Source organism: Chrysochloris asiatica, unplaced genomic scaffold (genome assembly GCF_000296735.1).
Source record: "Chrysochloris asiatica unplaced genomic scaffold, ChrAsi1.0 scaffold00084, whole genome shotgun sequence".
NCBI lineage: Eukaryota > Metazoa > Chordata > Mammalia > Afrosoricida > Chrysochloridae > Chrysochloris > Chrysochloris asiatica.
The window spans coordinates 5,151,387-5,169,032 of NW_006408602.1; the positions used below are offsets into that span (position 1 = coordinate 5,151,387).

Consider the following 17,646-nt stretch of genomic DNA (forward strand, 5'->3'; position numbering starts at 1 on the left):
CTGGTAGAATTCTTCTATTTCATCCTCACTGGCTTTAGTGGTTGGTGTGTAAATTTGAATAATATGGTATTATTATTCCAAATAATTCTATGAAAGAAATTAAAGAAACAAAATGTAATGGCAAATAAGCTGTCTTGATAATCAGTCCAGTAACTAGAATACTCTTTTTAGTAAGAGTTTGCCTGAAATAAAAGATAACAGAAGAAAGAAAACATCCAACATCATCCATGGCTCTACCCCAGGAGCCAAATATGAACTTTATGACCATTCTGAACTTCAGAATTTGGACTGAATGATCATTGTAATGCCTGGGTTCATAACACAAGCTTCTGTCTTGGAAAAGGAACATTAAACACTCTAAAAACAATGGTCAACCCAGCAGCACAAAGCACCCAGGAATCTTTACAAGACTAGGGCAGGAAATGTACAAGATAAGTCTGGAACATCTTGTCCTACCAGAAAGCACAGAAGCTATCAAAGGCATGTCAAAAGAACTCAGAATCCAATGTGAAGAGACTTGCTACATAACAATGGAACAACTTAAGCATTTATTGGTAACTGCAGTGCATTAAAACCCAACAAATGTGTTTGGAACCATAAAGTCCTAACAGTACTTTAAATGGGTCACCATTAAAGGATGTTTGGGCATCATTTCATTATTTTGAAAATTATTTGGAAAAAATCAAGTATTTATCCTGCCTTTCTTATACTAACTGTATACTAAATACCAAATTGTATTTATACTTCTATAAATGTTCTTCATAGTATTATTCACAGCTGCTAACTTTATAAAACCAAACATCATGTATATCCTAATAAAAGAACATTATGAAGCAGTCCAGGCAAAAAGAAAAAGGAAAAGAACTTGAACCTAATCAAGTCTTTAGATCCAACTACAAAAGTTATTTGAAATATAAAGGAAAAAGAGTATGCTAATTAACACATAAAGACTTTTGTAGTTGATTCTGACTCATGGCCACCCCATGTGTTTCAGAGTAGATTTTTCAGAAGTAGATCATCAACTCTTTCTTTCAATGTACCTCTAGATGTATTGGAACTGCCAACATTTTAGTTAGCAGCTAAGCACATTAACTGTGCATCACCTACCTTAGAGTCATAATCAGCAAAATATAGACTGTGAGAAATTATTCAGGACAAACTTGGATTCTTTAACAAATAAATTACAAGGGAGAGAAAAAGAGAGATGTAGGAGAAAGTCTGTAGATTAAAAATGACTTCAGAAACATATCTACCAACTGTAATGTGTGGACCTTATTTAGATCTTGATCCATAGAAACATGCTGTTTTTTAAAGTTATGAAATTTGTGAGAAAACTGAACTTTTAAATATTGGCTAGATATTGTATTCCACCACTCATCTATCAGTTTGTCATACTGTGGTGGTTTGTGTGTTGCTGTGATGCTGAAAGCTTTGACAATGGTATTTTAAATACCAGTAGGGTCACCTACAATGGACAGGTTTCAGGAGCGCTCCCAGACTAAGACAGACTAGAAGAAAGAGAGGTGGACCACTTCTGAAAGGTTATTGTTGTTAAGCACTATCGAGTCAATTCCAATTCATGGTGACCCTGTATAGGATTTCTAAGGAGAAACTGGTGAGTTTAAATCACCGACCTCGTGGTAAAAAAAAATGACCCTGCAACCCAGTGCTCTATCCCACAGCACCACTGAAAACCTTATGAATAGTAGAGCATTGTCTGATACAGTGCCGGAAGAAGAGTCACTCAGGTTGTAAGGCTCTCAAAATACGACTGGGAAGAGCTGCTTCCTCAAAGTAGAGTTGGCCTTAATAACATGGATGGAGCAAAGGACACCATGCTTGCTAAAGTACAGTGTCCACGAAAAAGAGGAAGACATCCCCACAATGAGATGAACTGACACAGTGACAGCAACAATGGGCTCAGACATAACAACAATTGTGAAGATGGTGCAGGGCCGGGTAGTGTTTCATTCTGTTGTACAGAGGATTGCTATGAGTTAGAACCAACTCGACAGCATCTAACAGCAGCAACAGTTATTTTATGAACGAATTACTGTTTTAAAATGTTAGCTGTTGATAATGGTACTTTTTAAAAGTCTTTATCTCTTAGAGGTACAGATGGAGATATTTGCAGATAAGGCAATGTCATGTCTGGAGTTTACTTTGGAGTGATTTGGGAACAAAAGATGCAGGAATGGATGGAGTAGGGTTGGCACTGAGTTGTGGGTTGTTGGGGCTGGATGGTGGAGACATGACATTGTTCTTTCTCCTTTTGTATTTGTTTGAAATTTTCCATAATTAAATATTTTAAAGGTTTTTATAATTCAAAATATTAGTAAACTATTTAACTAGCTGTTCTAGCTCATTAAAATCATAAAAATGAGTCATGCTCCAATACCCTAAAGATAAGACTGGACAAGACAAGGTATTAAGTGGTATTTAGCCAGCAGCCTAGAAGGAAAAGACTCATTTTTCAAAGGTGGGTAAAAATCAACATAAACTGCCATGTTGAGCAGTCCTACATCATGATCTAACAATTAGGGAATTTACTGACTGCTCAAGCTCCTTCCACAGACCTGAAAAAAGCCAAGAACTGGGTCAAGCATGGTGGGGCACTTCACTTCCATTTGTATTAGAAATGATTTCTCCTTCCAACTGATACTAGACCTCACAAAAAGTTAAGGCAGATCTAAAAGATAGTCTACCTAAGAGAAAACAAAAATTCTGTTTGGCGGATTTTTTTTTTTAATTCAACAAATTAGGATTCCGTTTCTCATCCAAATCCAATGAGCCTGTCATGCCTTTGGCAATCAATGTCTCCCTGACTTGGCTTGCAGCACCTTATCCCATGAAGAGAATGGATGTGTGCCGGGAGGGGAGTGAGGGGGCGGACATGTCTTTGCCTGCATACAAGGCTGCAAATAGTCAACACAAACCCCTCTGTGTACCATCTGCATTAACAAGGAGAGACTCGGAAACTTCCTGCCACGAGCAGCAACAGACCTTACCTTCCAGCCCTAAAATATCACCCAAATGGCCGCACATGCACTCTCTATCTGGATTCCCTGCCAACAACATGCTCAAGGGTTCAGTCCGAACAAGCAGGGCATTCTGTTCACAGGTGGTTTAGTTAATCCCGTTCCAATTTTTCTAGGCACCTAAACAAATCGCAGCACTCTTTTCTATCTCTCCCTTCCCTCTCCCATCAGTTTGCCAACGAGATACAAAATTGTGGTTGTTTAATTGGGCATTGTTTTGCCACCTTAAATGAGAACTTACTTTCCCCCAAGGTCTCATAAAATTGAAAATATTGGCTAAGTAGCATCATTGTTGGCTCCAAACCAGACCACAGCTGCCTGTCAAACACACCTGCTTTACCTTCTCACATCCACTGAAATGTAGGAAGATTTTTGCACAAAAGAGCTCTGCACAAGTTTATACATTTACATAAGGACTTGCATAAGTTTCTACAACTGTTTCTACGACAGCTCCTAGAGACATCAATTTCTATGTCTCTCCTTATTGTCACTTACTGATGCAAAAGGACCTAGGTCCTTAACTCATCAGAGGGACATAACAAGTTACATCAGACTGATATAACAAGTTACATATCCCCTTTCTGAAGACCACTGGGGTTCCTGTAGCCACAACCCCCAATCATTCTGTATTCCTGATTTCTCCCAAACTCCTAGTCCATAACAATCCACCAAGTAGTACCTCAAAAGAGCCAATAGCACACATTACTGCTAGAAAGGGGCTAGAGCAGAGTCTATGGACAGATGCACACAAAAAATGGGAGAAGAAAGACCTGAAGTCTGCAGTATCAGAAGGAGTGTTATTGTTGTTAGGTGCCATCAAATTGGCACAGACTCATAGCGACTTTATGCACAGCAGAACGAAACACTGCCCAATCCTGGGCCAACCTCACTACTGTTGCCACACTTGAGTCTATCGATGCTACCACTTGGCTAATCCATCTCGTTGGGGGTCTTCCTCTTTTTCTCTGACCCTCCACCTTACCAAATATGATATCCTTCTCCAGTGACTGCTCCCACCTGACAATATGCCCAAAGTATGAGAAAAGAAGTTTAGCCATCCTGGCCTCCAAGAAGCACTCTGGCTGCACTTCTTCCAAAATGGATCTATTGGTTCTTTTGGCAGCCCATGGCACTTTCAATAATCTCCTCCAACACCATAACTCAAAAGTATCAATTCTTCTATGATAGAGGAAGCAAAAAGGGGTTGTGCAGAGGACACAGACACCTTCCAGCACCTTTACCAGCACACTCCGCTATATGGACCTTTTCCATAATGCTCTCTGAATTGTACACCACAGACTGTGGGCATCAGGAATCAACTCAGATTGAGGCATCTGTCAGTCAGAGCAAAGGAAAATGTGGAAGGCCATTACCAACCCCTCCTCCCAGGCACAGCAGATGTAAAGAAAGAACCTGCACTATGGAATGAGGCAAGATTATCTTCTAATCCAGACTCTGCTACTTGCTATATTTATGGCTTTGGGCAAATGAGTTAAATTATCAGAAACTCCATGTGCTTATATGTAAAATGGAGATAATGTCATCAAATGATTTTGTCTTAGCTATCTTCTTCTTCTTGTTGCTCAGTAACATCAAGTCTAATCCAACTCATAGTGACCCTAGAGAGAAGCACTGTCCAATCCTGCACTATCTTCACAACTGTTGTTGTGTTTGAGCCCATTGTTGCTGCCACTGTGTCCATCCATCCCATGAGGGTGAGGGTAAGTTCTTCCTCTTTTTTGATGTCCCTCTACTTTGCCAAACATGATGTTCTTCTCCAGGGAATGATCCTTCCAGACATGTCCAAAGAATAAGATACAAAGTCTCACCATACTCGTTTCTAAGGAGTATTTTTTACTGTACTTCTTCTAAGGCAAATTTGTTTGTTCTTCTGGAAGTCCATGGTATTTTCAATATACTTTGACATCATAATTCACATTTATCAAATTCTTGTCTGTCTTTCTATTCATTGTCCAACTTTCATATGCATGTGGTGGTGATGGTGGTGGTGGTGGTGTGCCACCAAATCAGTTCTGACTCATAGTAACCCTGTTATTGGGTTTCTGAAGCTGTAAATCTTTGTAGAGCAGAAAGCCTCATCTTTCTCCCATGCAGCAACTGGTAGATTCAAACTACTGACCTTGCATTTAGAAGTCCAACTAACAATCCACTACACTACCAGGGTTCCTTCACATGCATAAGAAGAAGTTGAAAATACCATGGCTTGGGAGCACTTTAATCCTCAAAAAGACCTCTTTGCTCTTGAATATTTTAAAGAAGTCTTTTGTAGCAGATTAGCATAATACAATACGTCTTTTCATTTCTTGAATTCTGCTTCCATGATTGTTGATTGTGAAACCAAGCAAACCGAAGTTTTTTATTTCAATCTCTGTTAATGATTATGTTATTATCGGTCCAGATGTGAGTACTCTTGATTTCTTTACACTGAGGTCCAATCCATACTGAAGAATGTAGTCTTTGGTCTTCATCAGTATGTAGTTCAAGTCCTCTTCACTTCACATCATCTGCATATCCCAGGTTGTTAATGACTCTACTTTCAATCCTGACACCACACTCTTCTTTATATAATCCAACTTCTCTGATCATTTGTTCAGCATACAGATAGAATAAGTATGGTGAAATGATACAACTCTGGTGAACATCTTTCTTGATTTTAAACCATTCAGTATCCCCTTGTTCTGTTCGAACAACTGCCTTAGTCTATGTACAAGTTTTTCATGAGTACAATACAGTGGTCTGGAATACCCATTCTTCACAATATTATCACTGTTAGTTATGATCCACATAATCAAATGCTTTGGCATAATCAAATGCAATGTTCTTGAAGGCACAAGAAAACATCTTTCTGATATTCTCTGCTTTTAGTCAAAATCCATCTGAAGTCATCTGATAGCTCTCATTTCATGTTTTCTTCTGACTCCAGTTTGAATTTCTGGAAGATCCCTCTCCATGCACTACTACAACCATTTTTAAATTGTCTTTGGCAAAATTTTACTTGCATGTGATAGTAATGATATTGTTTGATTATTTCCACATTCCCTAGAGTCACCTTTCTCTGAAATGGGCACAAATATGGAGCTCTTCCAGTCCATTGGCAAGGTAGCTGTCTTCCCAATTTTTTGGCATAGATAAGTGAGTACCTCCATGATGCATCAGTGTGTTGAAACATTTCAATTTGTATTCCATCAATTTCTGGAGCCTTCTTTTTCACCAGTGCCTTTAGTGCAGCTTGAACTTGCTCCTTCAGCACTACTGGTTCTTGATCATACGCAATGTCTTGAAATGGTTGAGCATCAACCATCTTCCATCTTCTTTTGATGCTTCGTACAGCATTCAACATTTTGCCCACAGAATCTTTCAACATAGCAAGTTGAGACTTGAATTTGTTCTTCAATTCTTTCAGCTTGAGAAATGCTGAGCATGTTCTTCCCCTTTGGATTTCTTTGCTTTTTGTTTTTTAACCCCAGGTCTTTGCACATTTCATTATAATACTTAACTTTGTCTTCTTGAGCTGCCCTTTGAAATTTTCTGTTCAGCTCTTTTATGTCCTAATTTCTTCCATGTGCTTTAGCATCTCTTCACTGAAGAGCAAGTTTCAGAATCTCTTCTGACATCCATTTTGATCTTTTCCTTCTTTCCTGTCTTCTTAATGACCTTTTGATTTCTTCTTGTATAAGGCTCTTGACATCATCCCACAACTCCTCTGGTTTTTGATCATTAGTGTCTAATGCACCAAATCTGTTCTTGAGATAGTTTCTAAATTGAGGTGGTATATATTTAAGATCATAATTTGGTTCTCTTGGACTTTTTAAATTTTTCTTCAGCTTTGGCCTGAACTTGCCTATGAGCAATTGATCATTTGTTCCACAGTCGGCACCTAGCCTTATTTGGGCTGATGATATTGAGCTTCTCCATTGTCTCTTTCAATAAATGTAGTTAATTTGATTTCTGTGTATTCCACCTGATGATGTGCACATGTGTGGTCACCTTTCATGTTGTTTAAAGAGGTATTTGCAATGAGAAAGTAACTGGTTTGAAAAATATTATCAGGCAATCTCCAGCTTCATTTCTATCACCAAGACCATATTTTCCAACTACTGATGCTTCCTCTTTGTTTCTAGCGTTCACATTCCAATCACCAGTAATTATCAATGCATCTTGATTGCATGTTCCATTCATTTCAGACTGGAGAAGTTGGTAGAATTCTTCAATTTCATCATTGGCTTTAGGGGTTGGTGCATAAATTCAAATAAGAGTGGTATTAATTAGTCTTGCTTCTTGTTGTTATTACATCATAATGATGCTGTATAGGATTTCCAAAGAACAGCTGGTGGGATTAAACCGCTGACCTTGTGCTTAGCAGTCCAGTGCTCATCCTATAGCGCCACACAAGGACTTCAGTCCTCCTTGTAGGTGTACTTGTTGTTGTTGTTGTTAAGTGCCGTCGAGTAGGTTCCAACCCATAGTGACCCTGTATAGAGTTTCTGAGGACCAGCTGGTGAGTTTGAATCATGGACCTTGTGATCCAAACTGACTTTGCATTCCAATGCATTAATCCACAGCACCATACCAGGACTCATTGTAGGTGTATAGAAATTATTATATCACAAATAGCATTGGACTTCAAGATAGATCTTGAGATGTCTTTTTGACATGAATGTGACACCATTCCTCTTGATTTTTTTGTTCCCAGCGTAGTAAACTATTGTTGTCTGATTCAAAATGGCCAGTAACTTTCAGCTCATTAATGCCTAGTGTATTGATCTTTATGTGTGTGTTCCATTTCATTTTTCATGACTTCCATCTTCCTAGATTCATACTTTGTATACTCCATGTTCTGATTATAATAGATGTTTGCAGCTGTTTCTTAACATTTTGAGTTGTGCTACATCAGTAAATGAAGGTCCTGAAAACTTAACTCCATCTACATCATTAAGTTATCTCTACTTTGAGGTGGGAGAAAGATGAAGCTTTCTGCTCTCGTAGCGATTTACAGCCTTGGAAACCCTATACAGGGTTGTGATGAGTGAGGACCAACTTGATGGCACACAATTACCACCAACTACCTACTTTGCAGCACCTCTTCCTCAGTCATATTTTGAATGCCTTCCAACCTGAGGGACTCATCTTGCAGCACTATATCTGATAGTGTTCCAATGTTACTAATACTGTTTTCAGTAGCTTAACCATTCAGAGGTGGTTCACCTCTCCTTCTTCCTACTCTGTCTTACCTGAAACCTGACCACTGTGGGTGACCCTGCTGGTATTTAAAATACTGGGCATACATTCCAGCATCACAGCAATGCACACAAGCCTCCACAGTACAATAAACTGACAGACAATGTTGGGTTCTGACTCAGAGCAACACTCTATAGGGCTTCTGAGGCTGCAAATCTTTGTGGGAGCAGAAACCCTCATCTTTCTCCTGCAGAGGGATTGGTGAGTTTGAACTGCCAATCTTGTGGCTAGCAGTCCAGTGCTTATCCTATATTGCCACCAGCATTCCCTATTTAAAATATATAACAATTCAAAAAAAACTAAAAAATAACAATCATAAAAGACATTCTTGGGACAACTGAGGGAATTTTAATGTGGACTGCATACTAGATGATATTATGAAATTATGCATAATTTTTTTAGGGAAGATGATGTTATTATAATTTATGTAGGAAATAAACCTTAGTCTTAGGAGCTGCATACTAAAATCTAACGATATCTGCAATTTACTTTAAAATGGTAAAGCAAAATACACAAACACAGACTACACAGACAAAAATCATCTTCAAGTTGGCAAGCTAAAAAGGGCAGAGGAGACCCTAAGTGGCAGCCTGAGATAGCTTTTTCCAGGACAATTGCAGATGAAGGTTGATGTTTCCAGACCCAAAATCCCCAGTAGAAGAGTGAAGGCCAGGGTCCCTAGGCTTGTCTCTCTCATCTAGCCTACGCATGGATGATTACCACTACCTGCAGGACCAAGCTGTTCTCTCAGCACACTTTGCTTCCTGCCATCATAGCCCTGATTAATAAATAGCACAGAGAAATTGTCTGTTTATTTGTCTTTATCCCCCTCTAGCCTGAGAGGACAGGAACCCATGTCTGTCTTTTTCTGTTATCCTTTCAACACCTAATCTATTTCCTGGCACATAGCAAGCACTTAATAAATGTTTGTTTAATGAATCTAACAGTCATCTTCCAAGAGGAAAATGCCCCATCTCTCCTCCTCATCTACCCAGCCATACTACACGGCACAAAAAGACACCATAAGCATGCCCCTTAGAGTTTACTTCTACTCAACAAGCATTTGAACCTCAAGGTTGGCAGTTCAAATTCACCAGCCGCTCCTTGGAAACCCTATACAGAGTTGCTATAAGTCCAGAACTGACTCGATGACACTTAAGAACAGCAACAGCATTTACTTCTGGTCAACAAACATTTGCTATAGCGCAATGCACACTGGAGTCACAGTTCAAGATAATGCAATTCCTGTTCCTATGCAGTTGCATTTTAAAAGTGTTTCTTTGCAGCTGTAGAAAATGTCTGCATGGTATGGTTTGATTCATCTAAATGTTCTTTACTTTCCTGTTTATCAAAAACCATTTACTGTTTGTGTGATACTCTAAAGGGGTGGCTGATTACTCACCATCCTCCTTTCATTTTCAAATGAAAATAAATTAGATTCAGGAACTCTTTATTCATTAAGTCAGTTATGAAGGGCCAGACACCTCCTCTTGTAATGACATAATGCTTGAAGCCTTCAAAGACAAGTATATTTGCTGTGTATTCCTCAACTTAAGTACCTATATTTCATCAAAAAATTTACCTGGTCAGGAATGAAAGCAGAAATCTGTGCACCAATATTCATTACAACACCATTTACAAAAGTCAAAGGGTGGAAACCTAAATGTCCATTAACAGATAAATGGATACATAAAATATGGCATCTACATACAATGGAATATTACTCAGCTACAAGAAGAAATGAATTCTTGACACATGCTGCAACATAGATGAACACTAAAAAGATTATGCGGAGTGAAATAAAGTCATTAACAAAAGGACAAATGTATAGATTTGGTTGCTATATATTTCATATGAATATAACCATACTTATATGAAACAGAAGGAGCTCTTGGTAGCGTAGTGGTTACAAGTTGGGCTGCTAACCTCAAGGTCAGCAGTTTGAAACTACCAGCTGTTCTGTAGGAGAAAGATGAGGCTTTCTGCTCTCATAAAAATTTAGAGTCTCGGAAACCCTATGCAGGGTCACTATGAGTCAGAACCAACTCCACGGTACACCACCACCACCACCACCACCATATGAAACAGGGAAATATATAGCAGACATAACTTATTAGTGGCTACCAGTAGTGAGAGGGGAGAAGAAAGAGAGAATCATTGCTTCAGGGACACTGAGTTTCTGTTAAAGATGGTGAAATAACTTGGAAAAAATTAGTAGCAATGGTTGCATAGCATGATGAATGTAGTCAATGTCATTGAATTGTATATGTAAAAATTGTTGAATTGAAAAATGTTTTGTTAAATATATATTTTTACCACAATAAATTTTTTTTTTAAATAAAGTTACCTGGAACACACACAGAGTTTTGTAGCCATTGGAATTTTCCTTTCATTTTAGGGCTCAGACAGTATACAAGAATACCAGTCTGGCTAACTGGGAAAGTATTACCAGGGAAGAAATGGTGACATAAGGGAAACTCAGAAAGAGTAGTAGATGAAACAGATCAATAATTAAATTCCCTTGAAAGATTAACAGGTAAGTAAACATGTGGACTGTATACAGCAAGAAAAATTTTCCACATAATATGGAAAGACAACAAACAGACAGAAGAAACAAGAAAAGAAAGTAAAGGGTAAGTAAAGACCTCATGATCCAAAAACTGAGCCAATAAGAAATACTTTAGAAGACATGTCAGTACATATAGGAGATATATAAACCAGACCTTCCTATCTAACTCAGATAAAGCAACCCCTCTTCCCTGCAATCAATATTAATTAATAATTTGTATTAATTCAGTTCTATTGAAATGTATGAAAAACCTTTCCATTTAAGAGTCCTTTTGCAATTAAAAAAAAAGAGGGGAGCTATAAAGTACCAAGTGGCTGGCTTACAAGCTTTCATGAGTGTGCTTAGTTTCAGAATAAAGGAGGTAAGGTAGAATCCCCACTGAGTGGTTTTCCTCTTTTCCAGATGGATCTGGTGAAAGGGGATGGGAGATGGTGATAGAATTTAAGATTCAGTTGTTAGCAGGATTAATTGTGATTGTCATGACTGTAATTGTAGAAGACGTGTAACTAAAAGTACACATTTCAGGAACAGAGGACCCCTGGATCACCAAGAAGGAAGAGTATGAGTGGAGCATGAGATCCTACCCAGAAAGCAGCAACAGCAGAGAGGTGACAGAGGCAAGAGATGGCATGAAGAGATAGAGCAGCTGAGGACTCTAGGTCCATGGACTGAGTAAGGCTGTGTGCCCTTCGCATACCTTTGTATGTGTACATTAAATATTTTTGCTTTGTTCATTTGTGAAAAATAAGATGTAAAAGGGAAGCCACATGGCAGAAGCAGGATCACTGTTGTTACAGAGAGGGGAGTGTGGTCGTTGAGATGAAACAAAATGTATGATTGGTTGAAAGTAAAGCTGATGATCTTGTTTGTTTATATTCACTCAATTCACAATAAAAAAATTTTTTAAAAAAAGAGAGAAAGAAATTCTAGGTCTTTAAATGTATAATTCTAATAAACTGAATAATAATTGGATAACCTTTATTAAAAATTTATGTATTAATAAGGAATATTTATTTGTTTCTTTATAAATAAATAAATTATTTATTTTATATAAATAAAAAGGGTCCTTTTGGTAAACTGTAATTTTTGAAATATCTAATCACTCAGTAAGTTATCTTTTGTGCTGACACAGAGTTTTATCAATTTATTTTGTTGGAAACATAGAATGCCTATAATTTCACTGTTCTTGCTGAATTTGTAAGAAAAATCACAAAATTATCTTCCCAAACATCTGAATTTTCCTGAAAGCTTATTTTGGTTATTTTGCCTAAGGAAACTGAGGCTGTCTATTTCGTCCATTCTCTAAATCACTCAATTGCAAATAAGTCCTCTTAATAGCTAGAAAAATGTTTTCGTGGGTTGTTGGTTTTTTTCCAGTTAAAAATATAAATGCTGCCAAATGAACAAAAATTATTAGGTAAACTTGTGATTTCCAATAAATCTTCATGGAAATACTTTCCCAGAGTATTTAGTAGCCTTCTTCCCTGAAAATACTTTAAATATTATATTTCACACATTCTTAACTAGTATGATATACTTTCTTAGGAAGTAACTTTTTAAAATTATATAACCTAGATTCAAACAAGAATTTTTTTTTTTAATTTTAAAAATAGACTTTTAAGCATAAGCTACAATAGCAGTAACCTTTTAGAAGAAAAAATAAATCCTCATAGATATCAGCCTTCAGGAAGGTTCCTCTGTAGCAACCTGTGGCCTGCCCACGAACCTGAATTAGTTTGAGAGATCATGATATAGAGCCTCTTCAAGCTGGATAGGAGTGGTAGCTCTCTGTGGAGAAATAGAGCAAGCCTTTGTACCAGGTAATTTAAGGAGCAGCAACAGGCTAATATGTAGACAAGAGAGGGTGTAGCATGTGGTGTGGTTCTCAGCAGAGCAGCAGGCCTCTAATGAGGCCCAGTAGTGGATAGCAGCTGGTAAACTCAGGGCTCAAAATAGGAGGCTCTGAGGGCCTTTATTTGTTAACAAAAGACTGCAAATTGCTCAAAGGCCTGAGTAGGCAATGAGAATATGTTCATATGGTGAGCCAGTATATAAATTTTCAAAACAAATATTACAATATATAAATTTACATTGCAATGAGAATCAGAAGAGTCACATGATTCTGGACATTTTGGTAAGAATAGGTGCAAAAATTGGCTATTAAATTTTATATAAGAAAATTGCCACCTGCTCTTCTGTCTGTTCTGAAGTCCCCAGACTAAACTGCATACTACGTGGATTGTTAACTCTTTGTGCAACGATGCTATACATTCTGTCTGCAACCCCAGATGGCTCACAGTTTAAGTTTGGTATGTTGTATACACTATTATAAAATTAATAGAGTTTAAGCATGATGAAATTATTTCCTAGTTACCCAGTAATAAGTTAATCATGCATGTGACAAATCATATAAACCACAAGAAAAGGCTCAAGTCTCTCATGATAAGAGCAGGAGTCCAAGACTGACACAGATCTTAGGGATGGAGTCAAAAGTGGTCCTTGTGAATCCTTACATGTTTTCCACATTCTGCACAGCTTTCATATTATTGTTGTTGTTGTTGTTGTTATGTGCCATGGAGTCGGTTCCAACTCATAGCGACCCTGTACAGGGTTTCCGAGGATGGAAATGTTTATGGGAGCAGAAAGCCTCATCTTTCTCCCACGGAACAGCTGATAGTTTGGAAATGCTGACCTTGCGGTTCGCAGCCCGATTCGTAACCACTATGCTACCAGAGCTCCTTTAGAAAGCATTAACTTCAGTAGTTTTACTAACAGAATGGTTACAAGTAGAGATTTTCAATGGAACAGCATCATACAGATATAAATATACCATTTGGAGTCCTAGTGTGGTACTGTAGGATAAGCACTGAACTGCTAACCACACTAAGTTGGCAGTTCAAACCAAACAGCTGCTCATTGAAAACCCTATACAGGGTCGCTATGAGTCAGACCCAACTTTGTGGCACACAACCAACACCACTATCTTTATTCATGCCATCTCCCATGCAACTGTTTCATCACTGCTGTACCCTTGTCTGGTACCCAAACTAAATTGTAAGCAGAAAATGAATTTTCTGCTGGGATTCAAGTAATTTAACAAACATATATGGAGGGCAAAGTCCTGGTGTGGTGCTATAGTATAAGCACTAGACCACAAGTCTAGTTTGAACCACAACATCAGTACTTCAAACCCACCAGCCATTCCTCTTAGGAAACCCCATACAGGGTCACTGTGAGTCCGAACAAACTCCCTTGACGGCATTTAACAACATATTGAGGGCACTGAATGAATTGTTAATCACATTGTTATTCAGGACTTTGAACCAATCATTCTGGGCTTAATGCTTTTCCACCCCACAAACACTGAGTCTGACTGACTCTACAGTTTACCAAGACCCATAGGTGATTCTTATGTATACATAAGTACTATCAGAATCACCTGGGGGTTCTGATTCAGTATATCTGGTTTGGAAGGGAACATTTTCAGTAGGAGAATGAACTGGAATGAATCAGTTCAAAGCCCTGTTATTAAATTTCAATGATCCGGATATGTCCACTTGAAACACAAGTACAATCCCACATCCTATACCAGATACAATTTTTTAAGTTTCATCCTATATTTGGGATGATTCATGTTATATCCCCTGTATGTTAAAGAAGATAATTACATTGACGGAAACATGACAAATTCTTTTATGCCATCCAATACACACACAACCACTTGTCCTCTTTCTCTCTCCCTCTCTCTCCCCTCAAGAATGCAACTCATTAAACCTTATTCATTTTTCACAATATTGTATGTAACAGCCTCACTGAAAAGTGTTTCATTATTCATTGGTGAGTAGGGAAAGGACTCTATCAACAGAAAAGCTGAGCACTCGGTAGCATAGAAAAAGAGGAGAAGGATGTGCAGTTCCACCATTCTCCTGTTACTCTCTACTGAGCAGAGGCTGCCTTAATTCTGGTTAGATCTTGGTGTTTTTATGAGAGACCATGAAGAAGAATCTGGAGCTAAAAATGGTTTCTTTCTACAAATTATATAAATAGCTGTTCTTTCCCACCAAGACTTTTTTTTTCTGTTATTTTTATTTATAATTGCTACTGAAGACACTTTTTTTTTAATTATTATAACTCACCCGTAATCCCAAAACCCTTTGTTTCTGGTTGCTTTAGTAAATGACTGCAGAGACCTACTACAGAGACAGAGCATAAAAATTAGCAAGTGTGTTCCTTGGCTGCCATATCAAAGCCAGCCCCCACTCTCTACTCTCCTTCATACCCATCCCATTGCTGTTGAAGCAGTTCCTGCTCATAGTGAGCTGACACGACAGAGTAGAACTGCCTCACAGGGTTTCCAAGGCTATAAATCTTTACAGGAGTAGATTGCCACAACTTGCTTCCATGGAGTGGCTGGTGGGTTGAAACACTGGCCTTTTGGTTAGCAGCTGAGTGTTGTAACCACAGTGCCACCAGGGCTTCCTCCATCACACACACACAAATAAAAATGCTGCCATCGAATCAATTCTTATAGTGACCCCAAATACGTTTTCGAGACAGCCTCATCTGTTTACCGAGTGAAGTGGCTTTAAACTGTCCATCTTGCTGTCAGCAGTCTGATACCTAATCTACAGGCCACCAAGGCTCCTTCTCTTTCACATTTGCTGTTGCTGAGTGCCGTCAAGTCGGTTCTGACTCATAGCAACCCTGTATAGTGTTTCTGAGGAGTGGCTGGTGAGTTTGAACCACTGACCTTGTGGCCAAGTGCTTTCTCCCACAATGCCACACTCACACAGTCCTCTTCAAATCTTCATAAGCTGAGCCCATCAAGTCTCTAGTGTATGATGTTCACTCAATTACAAAGTTCATTGGCCTTTATTCTGGAGCATAATGAAAATACCTGCCTTATGCTAGAAGAATGGTCTGGTCAGAAGTTAGAGAACATGAGCCACCTGTCCAGGAGCATGTGAAACACTAGGCAGCCCGGGTTGGGGGGCTTAGGGGTCAGTTGTTTAACATAAGCTGCAGTCTGTGGAGTTCTGGTGAAATTACCTTGCCTCCTCAATGCCACACTGCATCTTCTCTATTTACAAATGGAGTATTTTATCTCACTATGCCCAGGTTTTGGGTGATAAGAATTTGCTCATTTTAGAAAGTTTATGTTTGATTTTTCATGTAAATAAATTGCTTTAATCATAAAAAATATCATTTCTCTAAGATTGGTTTTATAGAGGGATAGTGTTCATTTGTATGCCCAATTTTACTAGGAAATGCTAGCAATTAATGAGTGTGACAATCAATGGTGATATTAGGTGCTTCGTTAGTGGTAAGGGAACATCTCTTGTGAGTAGAATTGCTCAAAGAGCACTTATATTTGAAAATAACATTGCTAAGCTACTTCTGGGAATACTGGTGGTGTAGTGGACTACATGTTGGGCTGCTAACCACAAGATGAGAAGTCCAAATCCACCAGCTGCTCTGTGGGAGAAAGGTGAGACTTTCTGTTTCTGGAAACCTATACTAGTTGCTATGCATCGGAAACGACTTGACATTAACAGAACTATAGCAACAAGCACACTCCTATTCAGATACTAGTTAGATGCCCCAAGGGTACCTAATACAACGACAAGTTACCTGCTGGGTAAGAAGTCCCAAGGCAACATGGGGACAAGAATCTCCTCTGCTTTGTTAATAATCATATGCCTAGCCCTTAAGGTGCCTTCCCACCATTAGATATATCTGTGGAAAACACCAAAAAAATGGTTAAATTGTGAAAATGACATATTGTATCATTTTCAGTGTTCTCCGTGTTCTCATTAGGATATCTGTGTCAAGCATGTGCATATGAGACAATGTCTGCCAATGTTCTTCAGTATACTATCTAGTGAGATGAATCATTAACAAGAAATGCCTATTCAAGCATAGAGGGTAGAGAAACTCTAGAAGAAAACCAAGGGAATGGAGAAACTCACAGGTACCTTCCATATTACATGATTTATTATTATTATTATTATTATTAATTGGTGGTGTGGTGGTGGTAAGTGCCGTCAAGTCGATTCTGACTCATAGCGACCTTGCACAGGGTTTCCAATGAGTGGCTGGTGGGTTTGAACTGCTGGCCTTGCAGTTAGCAGTCCAGTGCTTATTCTACAACACCTAATGACAGGGTTGTTTTCCTCCCTCATGCCCTTCAGTACTTGCAAAGTTAAATTTTTCCTGCCATCCTTGAGGAAATCATCCAGTCAGAACTGAGTCTATGTAAGAACAGGATACAGGACACATCTCCCGCCTTCTTTGGCCTCAAAGTTTGCACTTTAGCAATACCAAAGTACCTTTCATTCACACATACCTGTGTTCATAAATCGTTACTCTTCCCGAAAAACCTGCTCTTAACACATTGCACCTCTGCAATTCATCATTTGCTACTTGTTCTTCAAAACTTATTTCAGGTCACTTCCTCCAGGAAGCCATCCTTACTGTCCTTGGCTGGATATGGCAACCCTCCTCTGTGTTTCTCATAGAAAAAATATCTGACTCACAATAACTCTGTATAGGGTTTCCAAGGAGTGGCTGGTGGGTTGAACCATATGGTTGTTGTTGTTGTTGTTGTCAGGTGACATCGAGTCAGAACCGACTCATGGTGACCCCATGTACAGCAGAACAAAACAATGTCCAATCCTGGGCCAACCTCACTATCGCTGCCACACTTGACGCCATCAATGATGCCACCTGGCCGATCCATCTCGTTGGGGGTCTTCCTCTTTTTCTCTGACCTTCCATCTT

At 38.7% G+C, this 17,646-nt stretch overlaps 1 pseudogene; it reads right to left on the reverse strand.

The window, feature by feature from the left end:
* The window catches only part of LOC102841609, a 142,095-nt pseudogene that overhangs the window by 101,539 nt on the left and 22,910 nt on the right, over positions 1 to 17,646 (reverse strand).